This window comes from Bos indicus, chromosome 8, assembly GCF_029378745.1.
Source record: "Bos indicus isolate NIAB-ARS_2022 breed Sahiwal x Tharparkar chromosome 8, NIAB-ARS_B.indTharparkar_mat_pri_1.0, whole genome shotgun sequence".
NCBI classification, from domain to species: Eukaryota; Metazoa; Chordata; class Mammalia; order Artiodactyla; family Bovidae; genus Bos; species Bos indicus.
The window spans coordinates 73392233-73410233 of NC_091767.1; the positions used below are offsets into that span (position 1 = coordinate 73392233).

The following is an 18001-nucleotide window of genomic DNA, read 5'->3' on the forward strand; positions in this document are numbered from 1 at the left end:
GGCAACCCACTCCAGTATTCTTGCCTGGAGAATCCCATGGACGGAGGAGCCTGGTAGGCTACAGTCCACGGGGTCACAAAGAGTCGGACACAACTGAGCGACTTCACTTTCACTTTCACTTTAACTGCCCAAGGGAAGACGAAGCCTTTGTTATGGTAATGAACGGGGAGTCCTCTGCAGGAATCCGAACTCCACCCGACGCTGGGCACCCCGGCCATAAGAAAGGGCAGGGCGGGAGGCTGAGTTCCCTCCCTAGCTCTGTAGGTGGCAGTGCGCTTGCATCCTTGAGGCGGGATGCAGGCGTGGCCACCCCGGCGCCTTGCTCCAGCCGAGACCAGATCTACCCCCGTCCGCGCTCCAGGAGAAAACGGATCTCTGCAACCATCTCGTACGCTTTCCAGCCGCCCATCCACCGGCCTCTCCTCCTTCAGTCAGCCTGCAAACCTAGAGGCCCGTTTGCAAAAAAAAAAAAAAAATACAGCGTGGAAAAGCCTCCACCGAGTTCGTACAAAGCCCTAGCTCTCTGAATGGATTCTTTGGTTTGTTTTTACTTTAACTGATTTCAGCCTTTAGTCCTGCGCAAACCGCTCTGCTGCTGAGAGATTTAAAGGAAAGGTTCTGCGCCTTTAAGAACTCAATTCAGCTGCTCCACGGACTGAAGCACGCCAAGCCTCCCTGTCCTTCACCATCTCCCGGAGCTTGCTCGGACTCCTGTCCATTGAACCTTAAGGACTCCAGGTCAGGCTAATTCTTCCTCAGCATGTTTGTCATTCAAGCTGAAGTCTCTTTTTGGCTCATGCCACCTGACCCCATCCCCCCAACCAGATGATTTGAGGCTTAGTGGTGACTTGTGCCCTCAGGGTCACTCCATGAGTTATCTCCAGTTGTTCAGTCTCTCAGTCATGTCCCACTCTTTGAGACCCCATAGACTGCAGCACGCCAGGCTTCCCTGTCCTTCACTATCATCGGGAGTTTGTTCAAACTCATCTCCATTAAATTGGTGATGCCATCCACCCATCTCATACTTTGTCACCCCCTCCTCCTGCCTTCAATCTTTCCCAGCGTCAGGGTCTTTTCTGATGAGTCAGCGCTTTGCATCAGGTGGCCAAAGTATTGGAGCTTCAGCATCAGTCCCGTTCCAATGAATATTCAGGGTTGATTTCCTTTGGGATTGACTGGTTTGATCTCCTTGCTGCCTGGCCCTTCTGAAAAGGAGTTAGTTCAGAGGCTTAGGGTCCCAGCTGCCTTTGAAGAAGGTAGAGTGTCCTGCTCCTCAGTTAGACACTGGTTCCACAAAACCAAGCTGTTGCCTGAAGTCTTATGAAAAGAAGCACAGAGAGTTGGGGTTCTGGGCTCAAGTTCCCTCTCTACCATTTACCAGAATAAATGCTGTGCTCTTTTGAGTTACAGTCTGCAATGTGGCCCTTCCCCAGGGGTATAATGAGAGGATAGCAGTGCCAGACCCAAACCAAAGAAAAAAATCACTAACACGGATATCTTGTTTTTATTTAAAATCTTGATATTTTTTCTTTATGCACCACCCCCACCCCACCCCTTTTTTTTTTAAAGATCTTTTTGGCCACTCTGTATAGTATGTAAGATCTAGTTCCCTGACCAGGGATCAAACCCAAACCATCTGCATTGGGCGCTCAGAGTCTTAGGCACTAGACCACCAGGGAGGTCCCCTCAGAGGGTGATTTTTATTTGTTTTTTATTTATTTTAATTGAATGAAAAATTCTTTAAAGTTTATAGTGCTTTACAATTCTCAGTAGTTGCACACACGTGATATCATCTAATCCCATAGTAACCCTTTTTTTTTTGGCCCCTGCCCCAAGGTTGTGCCTCCTCCTACCCTCTCCCCACTGACAACCACTAATTTGTTCTCCATATCTATGAGTCTGCTTCTTGTTTGTTTTATTCACTAGTTTGTTGTATTTGTTAGATTCCACATATAAGTGATATCAAACAGTACTTGTCTTCCTCTGTCTGACTTTATTTCACTTAGCCTTATGCCCAAAGAGCAGTTTTAACATGAGTTCTGTGCATATAGATGGTGGAAGAAAGAAAGAAAATGAAACATGTGAGAAGAGCATGAGCGTGTAGGTGGAAGAATGATCCCATTTCTTCTTTCCTTTTGGCCCAGGATGAAGCACAGTAGCATCATCACTTCTGTTTCCATCAGTTATTAATGACAGTTTCTGTGTAGGGTGGGAGAAACACAGAAGGGAAAAACAGCTATGTGTCTTCTCCAGAATGAAAGAGATGAGAGCAATGGCAATTTGCCCCCGTTAAACCTCACACCTCCCTTTCCACCTTTGTGTTAGAATTCTAGTTTTTAGCTGAGTACATACTGCCCACCCTAGAGGCTTCATTTTCCAGATTGTCTTACAGAGGTGTGGCTGTGTGTCTAATTTCCCACTGAAGAAATGTGGGACTTTTTAAAAGGGAGAGGATGTTCTTATCTTCTCCCTATTCTTCCATCTTGCTGCCTGAAATATGGATGTGATGACTGGAGCATTAGCAGCCACTGTAGAGCAAGAGGCCACCCTACAGGTAGAGATGGAAGGGGCATGGGTCTCTGATGGTTTTGTGAAGCTGTCCCAGAAGTCCTAGAATGCCTAACTCTATTCTTTTACATGAAAAAGAAATGTTATCTTATTGAAGACTAAATTAGAGGAGGGGGGTGAGGAGTCTTTCTACTTTATGCAAGTGAACCTAATCCTAACTGATAAGATAATTTATGTCAAAACAACATAATCCTATTTTGCTGGGAACTTTCTTTTCTCAATGTACAGCAAGAGACCATGGCCAGAACTAAAAAAGTTCTAGGATGTATCTAACCTTTCCTGCATTATTAAAATGTCACATTCATTCCAGAGACCAGAGCAACTGATAATGTGCCAGGCCTGGAAAAGACCCCACCCAGGGAAGTCTTCCTCTTCCTGTTTCACAGTAACTGAATGAACCAAGTTGTGGTATCAACATTTGAGAAGCTCCCCCATTGCCTCCCCAGCAATGCAACAGAGAAGTAAAATAATCAACTGTCACAGCGCTGATTGGGGGGTGGGGGAGCATGTTAAGTGACATTAGTTTGTGCCAAGTTTTCATGTCCTCACCCTCTTTTAACTTTATGTCAACCTGGTAATAGGTATTATTGTCCTCTGTTGATACATGTGTAAACTGAAATGCACAGAGATGGACCTGCTGACCCTTAGACAGTGAATACTTGGGATCCTGCTCCACAAATTCATGTTGAAAGAATGAATGAAAGCCCATGATTTATTCATTACCTTGCTGAGCATAGATGTAAAAGACAGATGTAAAAAAAAATTCTGATGAATAACATCCTCCTTCCTAATGTATCTTTGAATGCCTGAATGAGAATGACTGTGGGTGGCATCCCAATCCCTGGGTCAGGAAGATGCCCTGGAGAAGGAAATGGCAACCCACTCCAGTATTTTTGCCTGGAGAATCCCATGGTCAGATGGGCCTGGCAGGCTAAAGTGCATGGGATCTCAGAGTCAGACACCTCTGAAGCGATTTAATACGTACAGTGGTATGGTGAATGTATAGCGTGCTATCCAGTCCCTGGAGTCCCTGATTTGGAGACGTGAAAGCACTCCAGCCTGGATCACCACCCATCAGCACCACCTTCCTGTTGGATTTCTGTTCATCTATCAGCTTCTGAATCTCCTGGTGTCACAGGGCGGTACCTTCTCCAAGTGCCCTCCTGCTCTTGAAAGTTAGTGGTATCCCCAGAGTGGCTCCTTTCCAGGTCCCTGGCACTTCCTAGACCATGAGAGCTCAGGAAGAGGGGATCCAACTCCTGCTCAGAGCTAGAGTCCCCTTTTCTTGTCCAGCTCCCGCAAACTATCATGGGTTCTATGCATGAGACGGTTGGATGGCATCACCAACTCAATGGACATGAGTTCGAGGAAACTCTGGGAGATAGTGACAGTCAGGGAAGCCTGGCATGTTGCAGTCCATCAGATCATAAAGAGTCAGACACGACTGAGCGACTGAATAACAACAGCCAGTCCTCACTCCCCAAAAGCCTAATTTTACTTCTGTTTTTCAAATGATAGGTTTCCATGGCCTATAGCAGAAGATGTTAGGACAGAATCCAAACCCTCAGTAACACGACACGGAAAATACAGATTTGAGAAACAGATGGTCTTACTTCCCAATAAGGGGGAAAAAAATGATTTTACGCAGGTTGGAGTGGAACCAGAGAAGACTTGCCACTGTAGGTAACATTCCAACAAAACTTTGAGGCTATGAGTTATTCTCAGATAAGAAGCAACTTCTAACATTTTTATTTTTAGCAATTCCAGCACTATGTGCCAGTCACATACTTTACAGTGAAGCACTTGAACCCTCCCTCCAACAACCCTACCATGGAATCTACTATTAACTGCACTTGATAGATTTGAAAACAGTCACGTGGGCTTTCTGGGGGCTCAGTGGTAAAGAATCCACCTGCTAATGCAGGAGACACGGGTTCAATCCCTGGTCCAGGAAGATCCCACATGCCATGGGACAGCTAAGCCAGTGTGCTACGGCTACTGAGCCTGAGCTCTGGAGCCAGCAAGCCACAACTGCTGAGCCCGCAGGCGCTAGAGCCTGTGTGCCACAAGAAAAGCCACTGAGATGAGAAGCCTGAGCACTGCAACCAGAGAGTAACCGCCCTACCACGAGAAAAGCCATTGAAATGAGAAGCCTGAGCACTGCAACTACAGAGTAACCGCCCTGCTCGCTGCGACTAGAGAAAAGCCTGCTTGCAGCAACGAAGACCCAGCACAGCCATAAATAAATAAATAAAACTATATTTTTAAAAAAGAAAACCGAGTCAAGTACCTTTCCCAAGATTGAGTCCCACCGTTTTGACTCCAGGGCCCACACTTCTAATCATTATTGTAGATTAGATTATGAAACTTTTATCTGTTGCTATGAGGATTCAACCAGGTGCTCTTTCCTCTATTTATTTATTTTTTCCCTCTGTTTACAATGCCCTCCAGCAACCCAGTGGTCTAACCAGCCCCTACTTACTCAGGGGCCCAGGGCTCAGGGTTAGTCTACTTTGGCTGCTGTAACAAAATACCATAGACTCAGTGGGCTGAACAGCAGAGAGCTATATTCTCACAGTTCTGGAGGCTGGAAGTTCATGATCAAGGTGCTGGCAGGGTTGGCTCTCCTTGGCTTCCGGAAAGCTGCCTTCCCACTATGTCCTCATGTGGGCTTTCCTCTATGTCCACATTCCCCTGGAGCTTCACTGGTGTCTCAAACAGTAAAGAATCTGCCTGCAATGCAGGAAACTCAGGTTTGATCCCTGGGTCAGGAAGATCCCCTGGAGAAGGGAATGGCAACCCACTCCTATATTCTTGCCTGGAAAATCCCATGGACAGAGGAGCCTGGCGGGCTACAGTCCATGGGGTCACAAACAGCTGGACAGGACTGAGTGACTATCACTTCCATTTTCACTTTTTTAACATCACCCTCAACTAAAAACACTTGCCTTCCCACACTCCCTGGTACCTGGGAGTTGGGTTCTCTGCTGCTTGCAGCCTAGAGGCATTTCTAAGTGCTTTATCTAAACAATCACTACGGGAAACTGAAAGCCACTGCCTCTGGGGATAGCAGATAAGCACTAGGGAAGGAGAAAACATTCACAAAGAAGTGAACCTGGATGCCCACAAGTCATCTTAACTGTTAAAACCTCAGTTTTCAGGAATCAGAAAAACTGTAAAAACCAGAAATATGGGATTTCCCTGGTGATCCATTGGTTAAGATTTTGCCTTCCAGTGAAGGATATGTGGGTTCAACTCCTGGTTGAGAAGCTAAGATCCAACATTGCCTCAAGGCCAAAAAAACCAAAGCATAAAACAAAAGCAAAGTTGTAACAAATTCAATAAAGACTTAAAAAACAGCTGACTTCAAATTAAAAAAAAAACAAAACCTTTATATAAAGGGTGAGATAGAAGTTGGAATTTGCAATATTAAACTAAGGGAAATAAATGTTTTATGCCTCATACTATTATATAGCCAAGGCAAATGTATACATTGAGTCCAAACCAAAATACAAAACCAATGTATTCAGTGGCTCAGTCATGTCTGACTCTGCAACCCCATGGACTGCAACACAACAGTCTTCCCTGTCCTTCACCATCTCCCAGAGTTTGCCCAAGTTCATGCCCATTGAGTAGGTAATGCCATCCAACCATCTCATCCTCTGTTCCCATTTTCCTCCTGCCTTCCATCTTTCTCAGAATCAGGGTCTTTTCTAATGAGTCAGCTCTTCGAATCAGGTTGCCAAAGTATTGGAGCTTCAGTTAGAGCAACAGTCCTTGCAATGAATATTCAGGACTAATTTCCTTTAGGATTGACTGGTTTGATCTCCTTGTTGTCCAAGGGACTCTCGAGAGTCTTCTCCAGCACCATAATTCAAAATGCATCAAGTCTTTGGCGCTCAGCCTTCTTTGGGGTCAAACTCTCACATCCATACATGCCTACTGGAAAAACCATAGTTTTGACTGTACAGACCTTGGTCTGCAAAGTGATGTCTCTGCTTTTTAATATGCTGTCTAGGTTTTAGTACTTAAATTAACACCATCATTTTAATATGCTAGATCGTGTTTTACAAGATTAACTCACACTTGTTAATATTAAGGCCCCGTAGCCTCAGGTCCTGCTCTGTATTTCAAATATTCTGTATTTTGTCTTTGGTGAGGCAGAGAACATCTATTTGTGTAATAGGTTGCATGAAATGGCATTAATAATTTCCAAGCTTTGTTTCAAGAGAATCTGACTCCATGGCTTCACACTCAAAAGTTGCCAGTGGGCCACTTTCACTGCCAGTTTAATGTAGTGTCATTTGAAGGCTACAAAGCAATTTTGTCCCTTTGAACGGGAAGTTAACATTGTGACTTTATTGAAATATGCACTAAATAAGTATCTAATCCAATTATGACTGGAATTGGTTACAGAAAATTTCTTCATGGTGCATTTACAATTACACATATAGCCAATGATCTCTCACCAAGCTGGCATGGCCTGCCTGACACAGGCCGCACACAGAACATGTGACCACTCTGCCGATACACGACTGATATCCAAGCCCCTGGCTTGTGGAGGGCACAGGTGATGGTTTAGGCTACTCACTTTCCCTGACTGAACTCCCCAAAGATGTTCAGTTATGTCCTATACTGTGACATTAGTTGAGGCAGTCCAGAGAGCATTGAACAACACAGGTCTGAACTGCACAAGTCCACTGATTCAGGAGTTTCTTCTACTAAACACAGTACCTGCGTTTTCATTTTACAGATTTTATTTATTTATTTTTTAAACATCTGCTTTCTTTATATGTATTTATTTTTGGCTGTGCTGGTCTTCGTTGCTGCAAGGGCTTTTTTCTAGCTGTGGTGAGCAGGGTCTACTCTCCAGTTGTGGTGCTCAGGCTTCTCATTATGGTGGCTTCTCTTGTTGCAGAGCACAGGCTCCTGATGTGTGGGTTTCAGTCACTGTAGCACGTGGGCTCTAGAGCACAGGCTCAACAGTTGCTGTGCACGGGCTTAGTTGCTCCTTGGCTGGTGAAATCTCTCCAGACCAGGGATCAAACCTGTGTCTCCTGCATTGCAGGCAGATTCTTTACCACTTGCGCCACCGGGGAAACCTGTTTGGCCTTTACTTGACCTGAATTCAATCTTAAACACAGATTCAAACGTGGACAATTCTGATGACTGCAGTCCAATGCCAGCATCTTCCCGGGCCTTTCCTTATATATTCACTCCTGTATTGCATAGAATCAACCACTGTCCTCTGCGTCCAACTGTGCCCTGTGCCACCTTCTATCACTGAAGAGGTAAAGGTTGAAAGCTTTCTTCCATCACTCTCCATCAGCTAAACCACAGGTTCCTACTGTCACTGGTGAATCCTGGTTAGTCTTTGTATCCTAGGATCTGGTACAATGTGCAGGAGGGTTGTTGTGGAAAGTTTCTGAAAGAGAAGAAAGAGGAATAGAAGGGGAAAGAAGAAGAGGGGAAGAAGGAGAAGGAAGAAGGGGAGGAAGAAGAGGAGAACATACTCCCAGCTTTTTCAGAGAGACTTATATTTTGAAGGGAGTTCTAGTCTTATAAATAAGACCCTGATCATGGACTCAGAGCTGCATCTGGCAGGAAGGGGTATCTGGGGGTGGAGTGGGCGCAGCAGGTGGCGTGTCCTGGAGCCTGTCCACAGTCTGGCTCCCAAGAGGCCATTGTACACAACTCTTCCCAACTCATTTCCCTTTGGGAAACTTGAAAATCTTCCATTTATGCTGCTGAAACTTTCTCAAGAGCCAACTTTCCCAGCACACCATGGGCAACAAGATTTCTCTGTGACTGAAAGCAATGAAGTTTTATATCCCGAGGGACAGAAGACTGTGTGGGGTGCAGAGGGACTCTGGAAGCGGAGCCACGGTCAACCTACCAGGTTCAGGCCAGTCCTGGGTGAGTACCACCCATCTGCACATGCTCAGCATCGCAGCCCTGGCCCCAGGATGCCTCTGGAGACACATCTTTACCACCTTTTATCAAAGTCATCATGGAAGCATTCAGGGAGATTTTTGTCTTCTTTTTCGTTCACTGCTTCTAATCTGTTAGAAGCAGGCTGATAATAAAATTCACCATGTTAATGACTTACCAGTCCTAACAGCAAACAATCGAACGGTCTCTTTGCTTAATATTTTCATGAGAGAATGTGCACGTGACCTTGAGCTTGGTGCCAGTTACATTTCTATTTACGTGGAGACTGGGGACAATTAGGACATTTATCTCACTTCATCACTAGTCACCCTTTCTCCCAGATTTCCCCTCCCTCTTCCCCAAAGAAATGAAAAAACGTTTTCATTATAAACTGCTATCTGTTGGTGAAAGCAGCTATTTTTAAAAAATGATGTCATAGCATCTAGAATGCTACATTGTTCTGGTTTCAGAAAACGCTCAATGGATTCTTTAGTTCTAGCTGTTTTCACATGTTAAGTGAACACCAAGTAACCTCCCTTCCTTATCTCCTATCTTCTTTTATTCATTTTCAGAACTGTCATCTGGGGCCTAGAGAAACTTCTGTAAGTTTATGTATTTTCCTACCCTTAAAATAATATCCATTTTCATATATTGTAAGGATATAACCATTCTTTGTAGGATTTTAAATTACCATCTTTATAATTCCAACTTAGAAGAACTTTCCTGTTACATCAGCATATATTTAGGCAGCTTTCACTTGTTTTACAAAACCTAAATAAGTCCCACTGAATTATTTTCTATAGGAAATCTTCAGGAATAGAAAGTGCATTTTTAAAAAACTTTTACAAAAAGAAATACAATAACCTCTCCAACCAAAAAAAAACCCAACCACACAGCCACAAATGTTTATTATCTATCTGTACAAAATTGGAGCATTGTCTTTAGAGATCTGTTTTCTAGCTATATTCTTTCCAACAACATGAGGAATCAATTGCACTTTTGCAGGAACAATATTTTATGTGTGAAAAATAAAGAAACTTCAAGCTTAATTTTAACTCAGAAAATAATCTTAGGGTCTTCAATGAGTGTGACCCAAATGCCATGTTTAACATACAGAGTCTCTGTGTTTGTGAGACTGCAGCTACGTGCATATGATAGGCATGAACTAGTGATAAATTGAATTAGTGCTGTGACAAGCTCTAGAGGGACAGCCTGGAAAACTCATGAGCCAGGCAGTTAACCTTGCCTGAATCCTCCTCCGTGTGCTTCAGGTTTAATTCACCACACTTCCTCCCCGGTCCTCCAGCATGCATGCACACACTCATGCTAGCACACACCCCTCTACTCCCTTTCTTTCCAAAGCATTTACTGTACCTCTCAGCATCCACACGCCATGGTTAACATACTTTCCTACATTTATCCCTTAGCTTCTTGCTTGAGTTGATCCCCAATTCTTCTTGGCTTTAGGTATTGGGTTGGCTAAAAAGTTCATCAGGGCTTTCCATAAGAGCTTACAGAAAACTCAAATGAACTTTTTGGCCAACCCAATATCACCTAGCTATCTCTGAATCTTTCCTAAGTGCAGGGCTCACACTGTACACCACGAGGACCTGAAATCCAGAGAAAGTCTAGAATTCTCCTCACTAGCTTGTGTTGCTTTCAGATCATGAATCCCCCACTTTTGTGTAAAGATTCCTGCTCATGCCATCTGCCCCCACTCACTGACAACAACTTCCCTCATCCCTTGCTCGTTCAAGAGCTATCCGGTGCTACATGGTTATTTTTTATTAATTTTTCTTTCTCTCCGTCTCTCTCTCTCTTGTTTTTTTTGGGGGGGGAACATACCCCACAGCATGTGGGACCTTAGTTCCCCGACCAGGGATCGAACCTGTGCTCCCTGCAGTGGAAGCATGACGTCTTAACCACTAGACACACCAGGTTAGTCCCATAGTCCTTGTCTTTAAATTGAGTTCAGCCTTTATTTGGATAATTTCAGTGCCTAATTAGATAACCTGGCCAACACCTCAGTTTCTTGGAATTCTCAGCCTCAGTGTCCACCCTTCTCATCCCCTCAGATATCCATTGCCATGAACCCCCAACTGTGCCATCTCTGAAGTCTGACACGCAAGCATACTATTATCCTTATTATCCTCCTAGTTGTGAGTGACTATATCTATGGCAGCAAAACCAATTACCCGAAAGTGAGTAGCTTAAAACAACACAAATTTATTACTGTACCAGTTTCTAAGAGTCAGGAACCCAGGAGCAGCTTAGCGGGGTGGTCCTGGCTTAAAGTCTCTCTGGAGGCTACAGCCAAGGTGCTCAGCAGAAGTGGAGGCATCTACCTCCTAGGTAAATCACTTCCTTACCAGGCAGGCTCATTCATGTGGGTGGTTGGCAGGGACCTCTGTTCCTAACCACATGGCCCTCTCCATGGGAATTCTTTATTCTTTTTCCTTTTTTAAAATATTTTGGTCTGCCAAGCGGCATGTGGGATCTTAGTTCTCCAACCAGGGATGGAACCCACAACCCTGCAGTGGAAGCTCCGAGTGTTAACCACCAGACCTCCAAGGGAAGTCCCTCTTTTTGTTTTTGTTTTTCAGTAGGATTCTTGAGTGTCCTTAAGACATGGCAACTCAGTTGCACAAAGCAAGCTTGCCAAGAGAGGGCAAAACACAAGAAAGATACAGCACCTTTTGCAATTTAGTATCTTCTGCTTTTTTTCTATCTGTTAGAAGAGAAACATTAGGTCCAGTCCATGCTCAAGGAAAGGATTCCCTGGTGGTTCAGACAGTAAAGCCTCTGCCCACAATGCGGGAGACCCGGGTTCGATCCCTGGGTTGGGAAGATCCCCTGGAGAAGGAAATGGCAACCCACTCCAGTGCTCTTGCCTAGAAAATTCCATGGATGGAGGAGCCTGGTGGGCTATAGTCCATGGGGTTGCAAAGAGTCGGACATGACTACTCTTGCCTGGAAAATCCCATGGATGGAGGAGCCTGGTAGGCTGCAGTCCCTGGGGTCGCTAAGAGTCGGACACGACTGACCAGCTTCACTTTCCCTTTTCACTTTCATGCATTGGAGAAGGAAATGGCAACTCACTCCAGTGTTCTTGCCTGGAGAATCCCAAGGACGGGGGAGCCTGGTGGGCTGCCGTCTATGGTGTTGCACAGAGTCGGACACGACTGAAGCAACTTAGCAGCAGCAACCATCCACCTGACCATCACTCAGGCAGCCGAGTGCTGCTGACGATTACCACCAAACAGGAGCAACCTGGTGTTCTGACATGGCCCCTCGGCACATCCAGCGTTCCTTCTGCTTTCCAGTCACCACAGAGGCTGTTTCAACCCTTATCCGGGTCCCTCACACCTCCTTCAACACTAGGGATCAGTCATTCTCAGTTCCTCCCTTCCCACGCCTTGCATGGTGCCTTCATCCTCCTCCCCATTCATCTGAAACCTCCCCACGCAGTCACAGTGGAAGAAGTGAAGAGGTATGTTATCCAAGACCCAGCCCTCCATGGGGGCTTCCCTGGTGGCTCAGACATTAAAGAATCCACCTGCAACGCAGGAGACCTGGATTCAATCCCTGGGTTGGGAAGATCCCCTGGAGAAGGAAATGGCAACCCACTCCAGTATTCTGGCCTGGTGAATCCCATGGAGAGAGGAGACTGACAGGCTACAGTCCATGGGGTCACAAAGAGTCGGACATGACTGAGTGACTAAACACACACACAACTCTCCATGGAGTAGACACTCAAGGAATATGTCTTTTCAAAAAGGACCTGACTTTCCCTGGTGATCCAGTGGTCCAGTGGAAGACTTCACCTTCCAAAGCAGGTGATCCCTGGTCAGAGCTAAGATCCCATATGGTGGTCAGCCCAGAAACCAAAACAAAAGCAATATTGTAACAAATTCAATGAAGACTTTTAAAATGTCCACATTTTTAAAAATCTTAAACTTTTTATAAAAAATTAAAAAGGACTTGAACCCTGGATCAGACCTGCCCACCTCTCAAGCATCTTTCTTCCCTGTCTTCGGCTTCCCTTTAACTCCTTCCCACCAGCTTTCCCACAGGCTCAAATCTCCTCTCCCAGAAAAAGCCACCCCTTCCAGCCCACATCCTCCTCAGGTGAACAAGCTGCCACTCTTCATACTGAGAGTTCTAGAACCAGTGACAGAGGTCTCTGCCCTCCCCTCCTCACTCCCCTTCACTTCCGGAGCCCTCTCAGCACCGCTGACTCCCCTCTTGCCAAGGTCGCCTCCACGCTGCTGGTCATCTCCTCATCTTCCTCAAGGTCCTCCCAGCATGGACACCAGAGGCCACTCACACGTAAGAAGTCTCCCCTCAGCTTTCCACGTCCAGCCCTGCTGCAGCCAGACTCTTGGTCCACCAGTCTGTGGCTGTTTGGGCTTCCTCAGAGTTCTGCCCACAGCCCTCTTTTTTTCTTAGTCTGCATGGCTTAGTCACCTTTGTGGCTTTAAATATCATCCCTAAGCTGAGACATCAGTGTTTGTATTTCCAGCTCCTATTTCTCACCTGAACTTCGATCTTAGACACACTGTCTTAGGACCTCGTAGGTCCTGAATCTTTAACATGGAGGCAGTCTAGTCAGTGAATCAAAACAAGGGCTCTGCCATAGTTCTAGTGTTAACTATGCTGCTGCTGAACTGTGGGATTTGGGTATATTATTTAATCTCTCTGTAAGTCAGTCTCCTCAGGGGTAAAGTGGGGGGATAATAACAACCCAACTGTTAAGGTAACTGTGAGTAAGTCAGTTCATGCAAAGCCCTTGGCATGGTGCCTGGTGTATGGTACCAGGGCTCAGAAATGGGAGTTATTGGGACTTCCCTCATAGTCTCATGGTTAAGACTCTGCAGGGGGCCTGTGTTCAATCCCTAGTCAGAGAAATAAGATCCCACACGCCACAAGGACCTACTGTACAGCACAAGAAACTGCACTCAATATGTTGTAATAACCTATAATAGACCAAAGTGTAAAAAAATAATATATATATTTTTTACTGTGTACCTGAAACTAACAAAACATTGTAAATCAACTATATGTCAATAAAATTTTTTTCTTTTAAATTAGGACCAACCAACTTAAGTATCTATGCCCTGACAAAATAATAAATATATATTAAGAGAAAATAATTTTAATTTTTTTAATTAAAAAAATAGGAGTTATTACTGTGACGATTAAATGAGACAATACAGGTACAGCCTGTGGCTCACAGAAGTGCTAAAGAAAGACTGCCTGGTATTATTACAGGCGATGGCACCCCACTCCAGTACTCTTACCTGGAAAATCCCATGGACAGAGGAGCCTGGTGGGCTGCAGTCCATGGGTTCTCGAAGAGTTGGACATGACTGAGCGACTTCACTTTCACTTTTCACTTTCATGCATTGGAGAAGGAAATGGCAACCCACTCCAGTGTCCTTGCCTGGAGAATCCCAGGGATGGGGGAACCTGGTGGGCTGCTGTCTATGGGGTCACACAGAGTCGGACATGACTGAAGCGACTTAGCAGCAGCAGCTGAATGTCTCTCTCCCGCCCTTACAGTCTCACTCTGACAAGCCTGCCCCTCCTCTAGCATTTCCTCCTTCGGTTAATAGGCCTTAATCTCCATTTCTCTCTCCTCCATCCAAGCAATCACCAAGTTCTATCTGTTGCACCATATTACTCACTAACTGCTCTCTAATCAGTGCACTTCTTCCACCCTGTCCCATCCCATCAGTGTCTCTTCCCCAGATGACTGCAAAGCCTCCCCACCTAGTCTTCTGGCCTCTGGCCCTGCCCCTAGCCAATCCATTCTCCACACTGCAGCCAGAGCCATCAGTCCAAGATGCACGTCCAATCAGGTAATTTCCCTGAGGGCTTTGCATTGCCCTCAGGCTAAAGTCCAACACTCTTAATTAGATTACAAAGTCATTTAGGGTATGAACAGAGTCAATTCCCAAGCTTGGTGACTTTTAGTTTCTCTGCTTTCTCTAGCCTCTGTGTCCTGTACATTCCTCTAAAACCATCTCACCTGGCCAATCCTCTCACACTTGTCCTTTAGTTCTTAACTTGGATCACACCTCCTCCAGGAAGTGTATCCAACTGTCCCCAAGCTAGATTAGGTATTTGCTCCAATTTGCTCTCTCAGAACCATAGTCTCTTCATGTTACAATGATCCTACTGTTAGAATTGCCTGTTTATTTTCTCCCCACCTTTAGCCCACACAGATCACCACATAATGGTTGAATGCATTTTTGAGCAACAAACGAACAGCTGTCCTTCACCCTGAATGGCCTGTGACACTGTTGATGACTCTTACCACAATGTGGGTGGCCCTTTTCCAACCTCTCCCTGACAGCATCTGTGCAATGCATTGGACAGTACAGGTGGGAAGTTGGAAGACTTGAGTGTATGTCCTTTCTGCCATTGACTAGCTGTGCAATCTTGGGTATCAGTTTCCTCATTTAAAAAAAAAATGGAATTGGAGGCTTCCCTGGTGGCTCAGTGGTGGAGAAGTTCCTCTGCCCATGCCGGAAGACACAGGTTCAATCTCTGGTCTGGGGATAAGATCTCACATGCCTCGGGCAGCTGGGCATATTGCTCCTCAACTACTGAGACTGTGCTCTGGAGCCTAGGAGCCATGGCTGCTGAGCCAACTTGACATGACTACGGAAGGCTGAGCACCCTAGAGCCCATGCTCCACGACAAGAGAAGCTCATGCAATGCAAGTAGAGAGTGGCCCCCGGCTCACTGAAACAGGGGGGAAGCCCTTGAAGCAACAAAGACCCAGCACAGCCAAAAATAGAAATAAAAATAGATAAATAATGGAGTGGGAGATGGAGGGGGCAGTTCAGGAGGGAGGGGACATATGTATACCTATGGCCAATTCATGTTGCTGTGTGGCAGAGGCTGACACAATATGGTAGAGCACTTGTCCTCCAATCATCGTATTTTGTTCTATACTTCTCAATATAGTACAATTATAATCTTTGATAATTATTCATTACTCAAAAAAAAATTAACATTGAAAACAAATTTTTTTAAGTGAGATCACAACTTCTCTGGTGGTCTAGTGGTTAAGACTCCATGCTTTTGCTGCAAGGGCGCTGGTTCCATCCCTGGTCAGGGAACTGTATCCCATATTCAGTGCCGCAGCTCAGGCCCCCCATCCCCCGCCCCAAACAAAAACAAAAACCCTAGAGATGATAATCTTTAAAAATAAATGAAAGAAACTACTCTGATGGTCCTGGAGAAGGCAATGGCACCCCACTCCAGTACTCTTGCCTGGAAAATCCCATGGACGGAGTCTGGTGGGCTGCAGTCCATGGGGTCGCTAAGAGACAGACACGACGAGCAACTTCCCTTTCACTTTTCACTTTCATGCACTGGAGAAGGAAATGGCAACTCACTCCAGTGTTCTTGTCTGGAGAATCCCAGGGGCGGGGGAGCCTGGTGGGCTGCCCGTCTATGGGGTCGCACAGAGTCGGACACGACTGAAGCGACTTAGCAGCAGCAGCAACCCTGATGATCCAGTGGTTAAGAATCCGCCTTGCAATGCAAGGGACGTGGATTCAGTCCCTGGTTGGGGAACTAAGATCCCATGTGCCACAAAGCAACTAAGCCCATGTGCCACTAATAAATAAATAACTATGTATAAAAACCTAAAAACCAAAATGATTTATCCATTCAAGGTTATCCTTCATCATCTATGCCTCTTGTCTGGAGAAATACAGCCCTCCTGCTCCAAGCCTGGCATGGCCTCAGATACTCTGCTGGGGTTGTGTGAACCAAATCCAGCATGCCCAATTACTAGATCTAATCAGTTCAGCGGCAGGCAGATTCTGCAGGATGGAACCATTCAGTGTGCAAGCCCAAGTGAGTTTTAAGAATGACAGATTGATTTTTGCTTCCTGAAAACAAATTTAAATTGATGAGACCTTAATGAATTCTTTCTCCCATTCCTGGGGGGGTTCCCATAATGCTTTAATCACACTGTGAATAAGAACTGTGTGCCAAGTTCTCTAATACTGAGAAGGCACTGGCTTTCCCCTGCTGAAGAATTGTGCATTTGCTAACAGAGAATAATCTCAGGGTCTAATGGAAACTGTCTGTTTCCACTTTAATCATCAAGGACTCTCTCTCCAACTTCTCGGAAGTCAACTGACCAACAAGAATTTATTTGGTCCGCGTTATCTGTATCATCCTAGGTTCCTGGTGGGGAGTAAGAGGGTATAATCCACTGCTTGTCATTCATTCTTTCATTCAACAAGTATGTATTGAGCCCTGCTGCTGCTGCTGCTAAGTCGCTTCCGTCGTGTCCGACTCTGTTCGACCCCATAGACGACAGCCCACCAGGCTCTCCCATCCCTGGGATTCTCCAGGCAAGATCACTGGAGTGGGTTGCCACCTACCTCTGTTCAAAGCACCATTCAAAGGTTTTGGGGTACATTATAAAGAAAATAGAAAAAAAATCCTATCTTTCTGGGGGCATTCTATTTGAGAGAGACAGAGAAAAAACAATAAATTGAATGAGTGAATTATATGATATAAATCAGAAAGTTTTAAGTGTTGTGGAACAACTGTGGAACAAGGGAGTTCAGAATGAGGCATCAACTACGAATGTATGTGTGTGTGTGTTCAGTCATGTCTAACTTTTTGCAACCCCATGGACTGTACCCCACTGGGCTCCTCTGTCCATGGGATTCTCCAGGCAAGAATACTGAAGTGAATTGCCATGTCCTTCTCCAGGGGACCTTCCTGACCCAGGGATCGAAAATGCATCTCTTGCTTCTCCTGCGTTGGCAAGCAGATTCTTTACCACTAGCATCCCCTAGGAAGCCCAGACTATAAATATCAGTTTCAAATAGGGTACCTGACTTGATTAGGCATCTTGTCAACCTCAGCTGATTAAAACCATGCAGCCCACATTGGGTCAGTGGAGCAGCTGAGATGAAGAAAGCAGCTGTGAGTTCAAGAGATGAGCTGCTGCTGCTGCTAAGTTACTTCAGTCGTGTCTGACTCTGTGCGACCCCAGAGACGGCAGTCAACAAGGCTCCCCCGTCCCTGGGATTCTCCAGGCAAGAACACTGGAGTGGGTTGCCATTGCCTTCTCCAATGCATGAAAGTGAAAAGTGAAAGTGAAGTCAGCGACCCCAAGGACTGCAGCCTTCCAGGCTCCTCCATCCATGGGATTTTCCAGGCAAGAGTACTGGAGTGGGGTGCCATTGCCTTCTCCGCAAGAGATGAGAGAAGCCAAGAAAATCTAAAGTGGCACAAAATGTATCTCTAATACACCACTGATATGCTGGAGCCAACCAGTACCAGCTCACTAGAGCCAATAAAGCATGTTCTTTCCCAGTTTGGTGTTGTCATGTTGGTATCTTGCAATCGGCCATGATAAGCATATTTACACCACAGAAGTTGGCAAAGGCTTACAAATCAGGGCTTTATTTATTTAAAAAAAATTTTTTTAATTTTATTTATTTATCTTTGGCTGCGCATG

General features: G+C 45.4%; 1 long non-coding RNA gene across 1 annotated transcript; it reads left to right on the top strand.

Annotated features, from left to right (window-relative positions):
- Window positions 1-4: 4 nt before the first annotated feature.
- Window positions 5-4878, top strand: LOC139184592 (uncharacterized). Its single transcript, XR_011568132.1, has 3 exons — window positions 5-738; window positions 4087-4247; window positions 4327-4878. It is a non-coding gene; the product is annotated as an uncharacterized lncRNA (long non-coding RNA).
- Window positions 4879-18001: the final 13123 nt, after the last annotated feature.